Source organism: Corvus brachyrhynchos, unplaced genomic scaffold (genome assembly GCF_000691975.1).
Source record: "Corvus brachyrhynchos isolate BGI_N302 unplaced genomic scaffold, ASM69197v1 scaffold346, whole genome shotgun sequence".
NCBI classification, from domain to species: domain Eukaryota; kingdom Metazoa; phylum Chordata; class Aves; order Passeriformes; family Corvidae; genus Corvus; species Corvus brachyrhynchos.
Genome location: NW_008238644.1, coordinates 1,987,740 through 2,000,128, shown reverse-complemented (window position 1 = coordinate 2,000,128; position 12,389 = coordinate 1,987,740). Strand labels below are relative to the sequence as shown.

Sequence of the window (12,389 nt, the reverse complement as noted above, 5' to 3'; positions counted from 1 at the left end):
ATAGCCTATCATAGCTACTACCATCACCGTATTATAGTCATTATTATCCAATCACAAGAGTAAGTAAGTTACAATTTAAGCTTACAGTGGAAAAGTCTCAGATCTCTCTTTTGCTTCCTACCTCGACATTTCTTGTTTGCCTGCCATATCTCTCTTTTTGGTAAAGACATGTTTTCTATTCACTTATGCTCTTCTTGAGACTTATTTACTTGGTGAAAAGCATGTCTTTGTTTGTAGTCACATACCTTTGTCCTACTCCTAAAAATCTCCTTCCGACTCATCTCCAAGCTTTGCCTTCTCAGTTACTCAGCGATCAGTGTTTCAGCAAAACATCTTTTACTCTCTATCAAAACTTGCTTCCATTTCTATCTCATCCCCAGTTTCTACATTCAGAGATCTTTCTGCCAAGCCTACATACCTGTGAAACTTTCTTACCAAACTTTCATCCTCCCCAACAGGAAGGCAGAAGGGTAGTTTCCAGTCAAAATTTAAAAATTACCTAATAATCCCTATACAGTAATAGGTTAGTCAGATTACACACACAAAAAAACAAAAAAAAAATTGCACTCGCTCTATTTCAGGTTGAAATTTTACCTGTTTCCCAGGAGGACTAGCCAATTTCTGACTTGCTATCAATTTTTAAGAGTTCACTAGGAAGAAATAGAGTTTATAATGAGATTATGAAGTCACTTAAGGATAGATTCCATAAAAAATGGGGATGGGAAGTTAGATGACAAACTGTTGAGGCCGAGCTCTAATCAATATGCACACAGTGAGCTTGAGGACATGACTTACATGGCTGAGTACCTGGAGACTGCAATATCATGGATGGTGATGTGCTGATCTCTGATCACTGTCTTCAGTAAACTTGGAACAAAGTCATGACAAATCCTCAGGGCTGATGCTCCCAAGGAGCCCATGCAAGAATCAATGCAGCTTCATGGGCAGAGTTCAATTTGCTGTAGCTGTGCTGCTGCTGCTCTATAAAAGCATTCACTGCATGGCCTTCAGCAGCTGCAAAGATCACCTTCCCTCTTCAAATTCCTCTTGACCTATAGATACATGGTATGAGGCAAAAATAATTATGGTCGCACTCTTCCCTTTCATTTGTGCATCTAATTGCTTCTCAGGATGCACGACTTCTCTGTAACTGCAGCCCTGGCTGCAAAACTAAGAATGAGTGACTGGTGACACAAATAAAACAGTAATTCTTATACAAGCAGTATTCTGGACAAAAAGTGAGTATTTGTATATGCCAGTTTCAAGACAGTCTGTCAGCACTCTGGTTTTTGTGCATCTGCCAAAAAGTCTTTTCATGAAGTGCACATTTAAACCTTGTGCTGAGCTGGCATATCAACAACAAAATGTTTTTCTAAAATTGCAAACCAAGGGGGTCAAACTTTCCTTAGAACACAAGCAAAATTCCATCTACCTGCCTTCTACAAGCCAGTAGAGCTGCCTGGTTTAGGGGTTCTGGCTTCCAGTTATGTGAGACTGGATGTTGCGCTGTAGAAGTTGCACTGCCATTGGAACAAACAAACGGCCCAAACTCTGAGTACTTTGCACACCTCAGAGCACTGGACAGTGAGCTGACTGTGGCCATATCATCTCTGATGGACAGATGAGTCGGTATGGGGCTGCAGCAGCTGTAATTAGCAGGATTATCTGTAATTACTAGGACTATCTGGTGTCAGCAGCAATTACCAGTCACATCTTCAAGGATCTCCCCCTGGCTCCATTACTGTTCCCCTGGCTTCCTTTCAGATCTACTACATTAATTTCTTAGTCTGTCTCCTTTTATCTTTGGAGAAGTAAAACTTTGTCTTGCCTAGAGATCTGAGTTGCCTTGAGATGAATATGACCTGACAACTATTACTTGAATGTTGTAAAACCTAAATGAACAATGCCCAAGATGAGTGAGTATTATTAGCTGATAAGTAGTGTGTGTGCAAATGCTAATAATTGGGGTTGGTATTCTAAATCATAACTGGGGACGAAATACTGGATTCAGGAGCATAATTTACTGCTGAGTGAAACATCTTCTGGATTCCATTCTAATTAGCTGGATTAGACAACTGCAATTTACATGGCAAGGATGAAATACTGTTAATGACTCCTATGAAAACCTTCAGTACAATCAGCACTCATGAAAGTCAAACAAGTGGTCAATCAGTTGTTGGATTTATTTTTATGGTTTTTTGTGTGGTATTTTTAGTTTGTTTTTGGTTTTTTGGTTTTTTGTTTGTGGTTTTTTTTTTTTTGTGAGAAGAGGTGTGGGAAGGACTGCAAGTTGTAACTGTATTTTTAGAATCTTTTTACACCTATTCAGTCTCAACTATTGACCCCTGCCCGGATATTTACATTCCTGTGTGCCTTGCAGACTGAACCACAGGGGCATACATATGCACAGATATTTAAGAGGCCATTGCTCAAAATAAGTATAAATGGGTGATACAGTCCCTGCAATAGATGAACGAGACCCAGGAGCATTATTGCTAAGATCGTGCAATGAAACTAAAATCGGAATATCTGCTTAAATTCCCTGTTTATTCATGCTGGACATTTATGCAGTAAAATGCAGATACATTTCCACAGGTATAAGTAGCAGAAATAAGAAAGCACTCTGGTAGTCACTGCGTCATACAGCTAAAGCAACTATCTGAAAATAAGGTAAGTCATAAAACTCTAAAACTGTGTAAGGGCAGTGAACTGTGAACTGTGCAAAGCCACTGGTACTGTCTTTATGGTAGGAAAACAACCATAACTATCAGCCTAAAATAAATTTGTATAAGACAAGGAAAGTTTCTGACTGATTTCCTGCTGCTTATCTGCACACTTTCTCTGGCTCTGTCAAATACACCTTTAGGTTTGTGCATGTTTGGATGTTTCTGTGCTTTCTTTTCCAGAATCTTCACTCCCAATTTATGCTCCTTGTTCAGTTTTTCTTCTTCCTAAAACCCTCATCTAGCTTTATTTATTTTTTTACTCTAAAGGTGTAAGTTTGATCTTTATCCCTTAAAGACTTGGATATCAAAGGAACTTCTATTCAGTTTGATATATATGAAAAAGACCAAGATGCCTTCCAGGCAAGTGGTCATATCAGAAAGCTATCAGAGCCCAGCTCTTGGTGGTGGGCAGGATATCTGAAAGAAAATCTTCCTCCATGGATTTCACTCAGCTTCTGTAAACCAAGCCAGTGCAAGTACAAAAAGAGAACAAGCTACGTGCTCAAATATGTCATTTCTGCAAGTTTCCATTGCAGAATGCAAATAACTGCATCCTTTAATATGCTGGTCAATAAACTTGCGATTTATTGAATAATCATAACTTCTTTTCTAGATTTCCTAGATGTCTTAGTTTTTATTGCAATTTATTTTAGACACTGAACTTTGCATAAGATTGGTGGAAAATTCAAAAAGTTATTAGGTCCCTAACATCAAGCTACAGACACTTTTTCTTACCATATATATCATGTTGGGATCAACAAAAAAAGGGAAAAAATCCAAATATGATTAAAATTTTTTAGCATGGTAAAGGATTGGCATTTTCTCATGTATAATTTTATTGCTTAATGCCTAATAGAGTTTTTTAGTGACCATTCCAAGATAAAGGATTGACAAATCTGCAGTTTGTGTGATGAACTTGCTTTGGATGGGGAGCATTCTGCTTATCTCACAGTCACTGAATTTCTACAGGTGTCAGTGTGATCAGAACTGGATCCCAATTAATACTGCCATTTTATCAGAGGGATGGCGTAGGAAGGACCAGCTGAGTCCTGTTGACTGTGCTTTGTTAAAATGGACAGAGATTTTTGCTGAATGAATTTCACACTCTATACTGCACATCACTAATTAATGGCTCAGCATGTGCTAAGACTGAGTGTAACCTCTCTGCACTGGGTGCTCAGAAGACAAGATTTATTTTCAAGTACCTGAAGTAGCATTCAAACCACAGACCAAGAGAACAACAATTTCATCAGTACTCCACAAATAGGGTTTTTCCTGACAGCAGATTTAAACTATTAGGCATGTTCCATATAACCCTTTCCTGACCTATGGCCTCGTGTTCCAGTACAGAGCCCATGCACTTTGCTAAGGGATGACTGCCTTCCCTGTAAAAACCTGAACTCATATTCTTCAAAGATTCCCGTTTTTCCAGCCACTCCTTGTGCTACATGAAACATGTTCTGATTGTTTTTATTGTAGTAAATTCAGCAGTAACTGCAGCCTATTTAAAATCATTTTAGCTAAACATATATTACTGCTTCTACAAGCAGAGCCTGAAATTTTCAGAAGTGCTCTCCTCTCTTTTCAGTGCCAGGGGGAACGGAAGGTAAAATATAGTGCTTTAAAAGTAAGTCTCTTCCATCTGGTTAGCTACCCTTAGACTTACTTCAGTCTGCCAGGAATATCCTAAAATTGTTTCTATTTTTCATCTGTAGTTAAAACACTAACAGGCATAATGAGAACAGGAGCTTTTATAAAATTACTGACTGCCAGGATGATGAATTTATCCCCTTCTGTTAAAATGAGGCTGTGTTTTAGGTTTGATATCATCCTATTCTGTTTGGCTATTACTCTGATTTTAAAGTAGATATATGAACTTTTTCTTAATACTCAAGAACACTACTCCTGCTGCTATATTTCTCAGGTTCTCACAGAATTTTCATTATAATACTTTATTTTCAAGAGTCTGTGACTTCACAGCAAAAAAATCCTCCAGGCAAAAAAAAATAGATCACAGAGTCTCAGCTTGGGAGTAAGTCAAGAATAGCTTATTTAAGTTGATTAAAAAACCGTAGTATGAATTTTCAAGAATTTTTTTCATGATATATACACATTAAAAAGTATGTCTTCCAGAATTATTCTTTGTGACTAGATCAACTCTAGTCTTTAAGCAAGCATGAAAGATTTGATTTGTGTTTAAAAGTACAATCAAGAGCTATTAAATCTGTTTATGTTAAACCTGGAATCTTCTGAACTCATGATCTTTTAATGCTGAGGGGTCTGGGGATTTGTGATTCTTAGAGGTTTTTTTGTTTGATTCAGTTTTTGTTTATTTATTTATTTATTTAAGGTCTATTTAAATGTGTCTGCGTGATTATATACTTCACCATCTTGTTTCATAAACTGTAAGTCTATTTATATTTTACCAAATCAGAGCACATCAAATCCATGATCTCACAGCTAAAATCCCCATTAAAACCAGGATACCTAAGCAGGTTGCTGAACATCACTCCAGAATCCCACTCAGATGCTGGGATCCTCCACCCTCCATCCCATTAGCAGTAGTTCCAGGGAGAGGCCCTACATCTCCTGTCCCCTCCTCCTCTTCCCAGGAATGGTGATGACAGGACATGTTAGGTACTCTGGTACTCATGGAGGAGGGATGATATTTTGCTTCAGAAAAAAAGGAGATTTCTGTGGTTACAGGTTACCCCAGTGACAGCCAGACAGGAACAGCTTTGATGCCTTTTCCTGCATGGGTTTGGTTCATGATCTCTCCTTGAAAACATAATTTTTTCCATGGTTTTCTTCCCATCTCTGTACTAGTATGTGCTATGGGGTGGTCTCTGGCTAAATATTTAATAAGTGCTGTTTTTGATTGGAGCTCTGAGGATGCAGTGGTCTGTAGCCATGCCAGCGCTGGAAAGATGCTGTGTGATCTTGTTGATCTGCAGCAGTTCACTGTCAGAGGACAGGATATAATTTGCTTGGGTTTCTCAGCCCTAGGGCCTTCAAGGGTCAGTGAAGATGAATGGAGTTGTCTTGCTAAACTGTCTGTTCCTTTTTCTTTCACTTAAGGGGTGAAACCGTGTTTTCTAATGGAATACAATTGTTCTTTCCTTGAACTGTGAATATTCTTTATGCTTACTTTTGTGTAGGACATGTTTGGTTTTACTGAGGTCCATGTGGGTAGTGTGGAATTTTGCTGGGTTAAATGCATTAGCACTCATATCATTCTTAGGTTAATTTGTTGGGCTTCTTAAAGGGTTGTGTCTGTTTACATGTGTGCCCTCATTTTAAAACCACACAGACAGCAATTGCACATGCAGGCTGTGCAGGCTTCTATCAATGGCTCTGTGAAGGTCAGTGATGCATAACCTAAGGAATAATCATTCAATGTAATGCCTTTATAATGAAGCTTCACCACTGTTCATCATCCTTACAGCCAATCTGTTTATAGGTATTGAAGGCTGAAGTGGAGATTTTCAGGATTAATTTAGGCAGTGAAAATAACTGCATTCATTTAGATTGCTAAACAATATTCCAGTTCCAAAAACTGACAATAGATTAAATTAAGAAATTCCTTGTTATGGGTCAAATTCTACTTTTCTGTGCAGATCTGCATTTAACAATCCGGTGATAAGTCAGCTAAAAACCATTCTATTTAATGTGCTTTTTGGAGTTACAGAGTAGATGAAAATATCCATGTAAACACTGCAGTTCAGTGCTTCATAAAATTGTTCTGCTGATACACATCAAAGGACACAAGGCTGTCCCCTATCTCTTTAGCACCAGGCATGTTGGAGGTATTTAATTCTGTCACTATCCATCTTCACACTTTGGGGAAATTGGTTAATAAACAGAATATGTTCAAATATAATTCTTTCTTCCAGTCCACAGTGATATTTTGTTTTAAAGTTGTATCTGTAAGAATCAAACAGTTCAATGGTTGCAATTCATGTAACAATTTAATTCCACTAATATGAAAAGAAGCTCACCCTATTTGTAGTCTTAAATTATTGCATAGGAAAAAGTGTGACAAAAGCAGAGCTCCTTACCTCCTTCTTACTACAAATTTCAAAGTACAGAAGCCTCAACAGTATTGGATGAAAATCTGGCTCTTGAATATCCTCAGCTTTTAATAAGACTGAGCACTTCTTACTATGGGCACAACAACCTTGTAATAATGACTTGCACTATGAATAATACTGGGCAAGTGAAAGGGACAAATGAAAGTGGAACTCCAGGATCACCAGTAGTGCCACATCTACAAAAATCACATGGATGCAGCCCCCCAGCACCTCAGCATCTTCCTGTTGAACTGTGCATCATGATTAATATTCCACAACTGTTTCATCTAAACCGACTGAGAAAGAGCTTGATTAACTCTGCCCCATTTATCCATCGTGTTCTCTGAAGTTCTGGGTTTTTCTAGCTTCATACAGGCAGCATGACCAACATATAAAAATTTGGATATAATTTTATGTCTTCAATTAAAATTTTAGGAATGTCCTTTTATTTAATACAGAATAAATATTAATTTTAGCAAGGAGATTTTTACTTTATAAAATATCATATGCAGACTATGTAATCCCTGTTTTGCATATTTAAGTGTTAAGAAAAGTTTAGATTGAAAATATGTAGAAGCCTGGTTGAAGCTGGATAATACAGTCAAAGAGAATGGAAATGGCCCAAGATTCAATCAAATTCAGGTAATTTTCACTGGAAATATTTTCTTCCTATTGATAAGGGACAGAGAGTTAACTGGGAGCATTTTCAAATCAGTAACATTGCACAATTCATGTTAGGAGAGAGTGATAAGCAAAGTGATATAATAAATAAGGATATCTTTTGTTGGCCAAGACAAGATTTGCAGGGACTGGTGTAGGACTCAGGGACTCAAATCATTAGCAGAGTAAATTAAATAAGAAGTAATGGGGATATGCTTCATGCAGTTGCAGCAGCAAGTTCAATTCAATTTAAAGTTTAAAATCAAAGTTTCAGTTTTCAGTGGCTAGATCTAATGGAAATGTAGGCTTCCTGAGTGACAGTCTTCCTTTGCTAGTGAAGGGCATTGTGATATAAGAATATTAGCCTTTAATATTTTTTCTCATTATTGTTATTTTAAAGCTTACAAGATAACTAGTTGGTACCATGCTTGGGGTTATTTTCCCTATATATAACTTTTATCCAGATTGACAATATCTGAAGGAAATTAATTTCTGATGGTGTTGACATTGCTAGAGACTAGAAGGCAGATGAGAGGAAGGAGGGCATTTGAAATGTAACTGAGAACATAATTGTAGAGGACAGACCTAGAAGGTGCTAATCTAAAGGGATCATTATCACTATTGTTTTCTTACTGTGCTTTATTTTTTATGCTTTGTTGTCTAAAGGATTTAGGATTCCTCAGTTCCAAAGAACTTATATTTGCCTCAGTTTTTAAAATCTTGAAGTTTACCCATGGAAATTTTTGACATGTGTTTGTTTAAGCATAATAGTAGATTTTGAATTTTCCATGAAATTGGAAAAATCAGTCTGAAAGAACTGAATAATTAAATATTATTTCCAATTTACTGGTTTTGAATATTTGTATTTGAACATTGTATTCAAGCATTCAGTTTTTAATATTGTATCCAAACATTGCATGATGAAAGGCTTTGCCCTGAAATATCATTTTACACAATTAATATAAGACAATATGGTTTTCTATTTGACAGTAATCTTACTGAAATAAAACCTGTGAACATTTAGATTTAATTTCTGCATGTCTGCTAAAACAGTCTTAAAGGAATATCTGATGGGCACCTGTGCAAGATCAGGTGCTAGCAATTATTGGCTGGGTTTTGTGAGCAAAGTAATTCACCTGGGTTTGTGTGGGAGAGGCCTCCAATTAAGTTCCTTAAAAGAGACCATTCCTTGCTATATTTTAAAGGTACAGCAGGGTCAGCAGGTTCCTTTCTCTCCTCCCCCCCTTTCCCTCGTCTTCATACCTGTGTATGGTGCATTTTGTCTCTGTTGGATGTAGTTCCCTTGGAATGAGTCAGTATTTCAAACACTAAACCTGTCTCCTGGAAAGAGGATATGTAGAAGAGATAAACTGTCTCAGGCCTATTTTATTGCAGGTTAAAGATAGAAATATGTGTGTATCCTTGGTCCTCAGTCTTCAAAGTACTCCCTCCTGGTGAGTAAAATATAAATGACTTGGAAGATATTATTTGATGTGTTTTGACACTGCCTGTTTAAGGCATCCTATGATGACTGATAAGTTAGGTAACACAAGACAACACTTTTAAAGTAAATTTCTAGCCTTAACATTTTAAAGCTGTATTACACTGCTGATGTTTTAGGCTCTTTAGCACAGTGCACAGGAGCTATTTCTTCCCTTAGGTTTAATGTGTGTACAAGAGGAAATATGCTAAAAAGATAAAAAAGTAACCTCTTGTGGATACCTGACTTACAGAGACTTAAATGCGTGACACAAAAAAGTCCAAAATGGTAATTTTATTAGAGTTTAGGGATTTTTTTTTCTCACTTTAAAGTGTCTGCTCTGAGTTAGCTGTGAAAAAGGCTGAGATATAATCAGTCCTGTACATGGCTTATCTGCATAAAAAAGTGTCCTTAATGTTGCAATTTAGCATTATTTAAACTTCTCCTTATTGTCCTAATTTTGATTCAGACTCTACAATTATCATCCAAATCCACTTTAGACAAAAAAGGACCAAAACACCTAAAAATACAGATTTTTAGATAAGGCAAGCTCATCATGCTTTATGACAATATTCAGCATTCATGTGTTCATTATGACCCTCAAAGATATTTTTTAAGTGATGGAATTTCATTTATCAAGTTCTGAAATGTCTTTTTTGTAGATAAGTGGCCAATTTTGCTGCTTCTTCTGTTGCCAGGTTTTGATTGCACCTACATCTTCCAGGGCTTTGCACCCAACTGGGTCTTTGGTTTCAACAAAGTAAACACTTCCAAAATCAAGTGGAAGGCAAAAGAATTATGCAAAAATATTTGTGTGATCTTTTGTGGAACTACTACTTACAAAGTATGTCCTGGACATTCTTTTAATTAGGAGAAAATAGAAAAGGAAATAGCTTAGGTTTTAAGTACATATTTATGCCATGTAACTGATAAACATTTCAAAACAAGACAGGGTCTCTAGGGAAACAAATGAGGATCTTTGAGGGGTAGGAATTTGTACCTTGGTGCACAGAGTTGGAGAATGCTATGAAACAGACTAAATTACTGAAGCATATAAGAGGTAAATATTTTCTGATGGGAAACAATTGCTTGAAGTCTAAGAAGCAGATGGTACCACAAAAGAGTTATTTTTCCTAATATTTTTAAAATCAAATTAATCGTAATTGCTGCCATATAAAGAATGGTTCTTATTATAAGGTGTTCCTAATATTTCTTGATTATTAATCACACAGTATCATTGCTAGGTAGCCCAAAGAGTGTATTCTCCTTGAGAGTCTGCATTGGAATTTTCAAAGCATTTACATTATTTAGCTGCTGGAGGCCTATCTGGCTTCCCACTGAGGTAGATTCTCTGTCAGGGGACATTTTTCTGATTTATTCTTTTATTGGTGCTGGTGACTTAAGTGAGCCTTTGTGTCTGAAACTGGTATATTATGTGTTTAGAGAATTTTCATGTCAAAGGAAAAGCAAGTACCAAAGAAAAGATAATAGCTTCTATTTTTCTCTACAAGGTCCTTTACTATTGATTGGATGTTGGCATATTTTTGCACTCCGCGATCCTGTTTTGTGGTTGTCTATTCTTCCATGACTAGACAACTTTTCATCTATGAAGTCAATGTTAAGAAACATCATTAATAAGAAAAAGCAGGAGGATTTTTTTTTTTATTATTTCTTTTGGTAAGACACTAGAACAAGTTCTGAAAAAAGTCTTGTTCTCTTCCACAGAGAAGTGGAAGAACAGTGTCTCACTGCCTTGCAACTGAACATGAGCTAAGGTGAAACTGGTTAGGAGAAACTACATGAAATATTTGTAAGGAATATATTCCTTTAGCTGTGTAATAAAGGGAGATGTGAGAGTAGAAAAGGCCCTAAATACAGCAGTATATTAGTTAATCAAACTTTGGGAAGCTAATCCTTGTATTGGGAAGGGAAAGAAGCACCAGAGACAAACAAGTCATTGCAAAACTTAAGTTGTCTTAACCTGAGTTGCTTTTGTTTACACTAAGATATAATTTCATATTTATGTTGATGAAATTTCAATATCTAAGTCAAATCTTATTTCTGTCAAATGCAGATTACATAATTGACTCAGAAAAGAGCCAGAAGGCAAGTATTATGTCAATGTAAAATCTTAATGGTAGGAAATTGATAATTTGGAATTGAATAAAAATGGGGTTTTGTTTCTATTCATTTTATTGTCTTGCAAATGATCACTACAAATGCCACTGGCTAAAATTGTAAATTAATTGTACTCTGGAACATTTAATGTTCTAATTCTTCTAACTTTGTAAGTAAAAGTACGCTTATGACTCGTGGGGAACTAAAAGCCTCATTTCCATTCTTAAATGAAATTAACTGAATCTATTTGAATTGTAAACTATTTACTGTGCTTATTTTGAAGTGGCCACATTTTAGCATATTAAAATGGCAATAACTCACATTAACCAAAAATAATTAAGTTAACATTTGACAAATGTTAAAGGCTTGCCAATGGTTCATCTTGTAAGAATGTTTCTGACAGTATTTCAAAATATTGCTTAGCCAAATCATGGCAGTCAGTTTTTGATTTCACATGTTGAAATTTATTGTCAATATATTAAATTCTGAAATGTTTGCACATATAAGGAGAACAGAGCAGCTGCTCAGATAGTGTAGTCTGTCGCTTGCTTGAGGTGTGTGGAACAATGGTGGTTTATGGCAGCTTTGGAGGTGACAGTATTTTATCTAAATGCATTAGAACCTGACTCCCCTGACCTTCTCTTACAATCAGCCTGAAGGACAAATGGATTTGTCTGGTTTATATGCTTGCAGAAAATTATCTAGTTAAAACATAAATATTAGGGAAGGATTTTTGTGGTAACGAGACTCCCATTTAGGTTGCAGCATGAGCTTCAGGTCAAGTTGAATTCTTCTACCTCTTAGAGGGATATTAACATCTCTGGAGCTTAAGTTATTTTTCCTTTCTGTCTTTTATTCTCCAGCTGAGGTCCCTCCTCCCGCAGTGCGTGGCAGTGGTACAAATGCACAGGTTTCTAAAGGGAAGGGGGGATGTGGTATCTTGTTTATGAAAGCAGGTATCTCAAAGATGAGATCTGTAGAGAAAGCTTGAATAAAGATTTTCATCCTTTTTTCTTTTTTTCCACCTTACAACAGATTTTATGGGGAGAGCTGTAAATTCTTGTGGTGATTAAGTCCTCTAGGATACTATTTTATAGTCTGCTCTTGAACAGTGTCAGCAGAGTTCTTCCTTTTTCTTAGAAGTAATGAGTGCAGAGAATGGCTTCAGAAATTATGAATCATCTCAGTGTCATAAAAAGTCTCAGACTAGTTTGATGGAAGACAATTACCTGATTGCCTGTCTTCTGGTGACCAAAGTCTGAAAAGTTTCTAAAGATCATACTTTCTAGATGGAAGTCAATAGAACTGAATGTAGTACTTTATATATATATATAT

At 36.4% G+C, this 12,389-nt stretch overlaps 1 long non-coding RNA gene across 2 annotated transcripts in view; it reads right to left on the bottom strand.

The window, feature by feature from the left end:
• Positions 1 to 455: 455 nt before the first annotated feature.
• The window catches only part of LOC108447473, a 399,010-nt gene continuing 387,076 nt past the window's right edge, over positions 456 to 12,389 (bottom strand). The window contains exon 7 of one of the 2 annotated variants that reach the window (XR_001863059.1): positions 456 to 1,052. This is a non-coding gene — a long non-coding RNA (uncharacterized LOC108447473). The remainder of the gene's footprint in view (positions 1,053 to 12,389) is intronic. The other variant, XR_001863063.1, reaches the window with a different exon arrangement.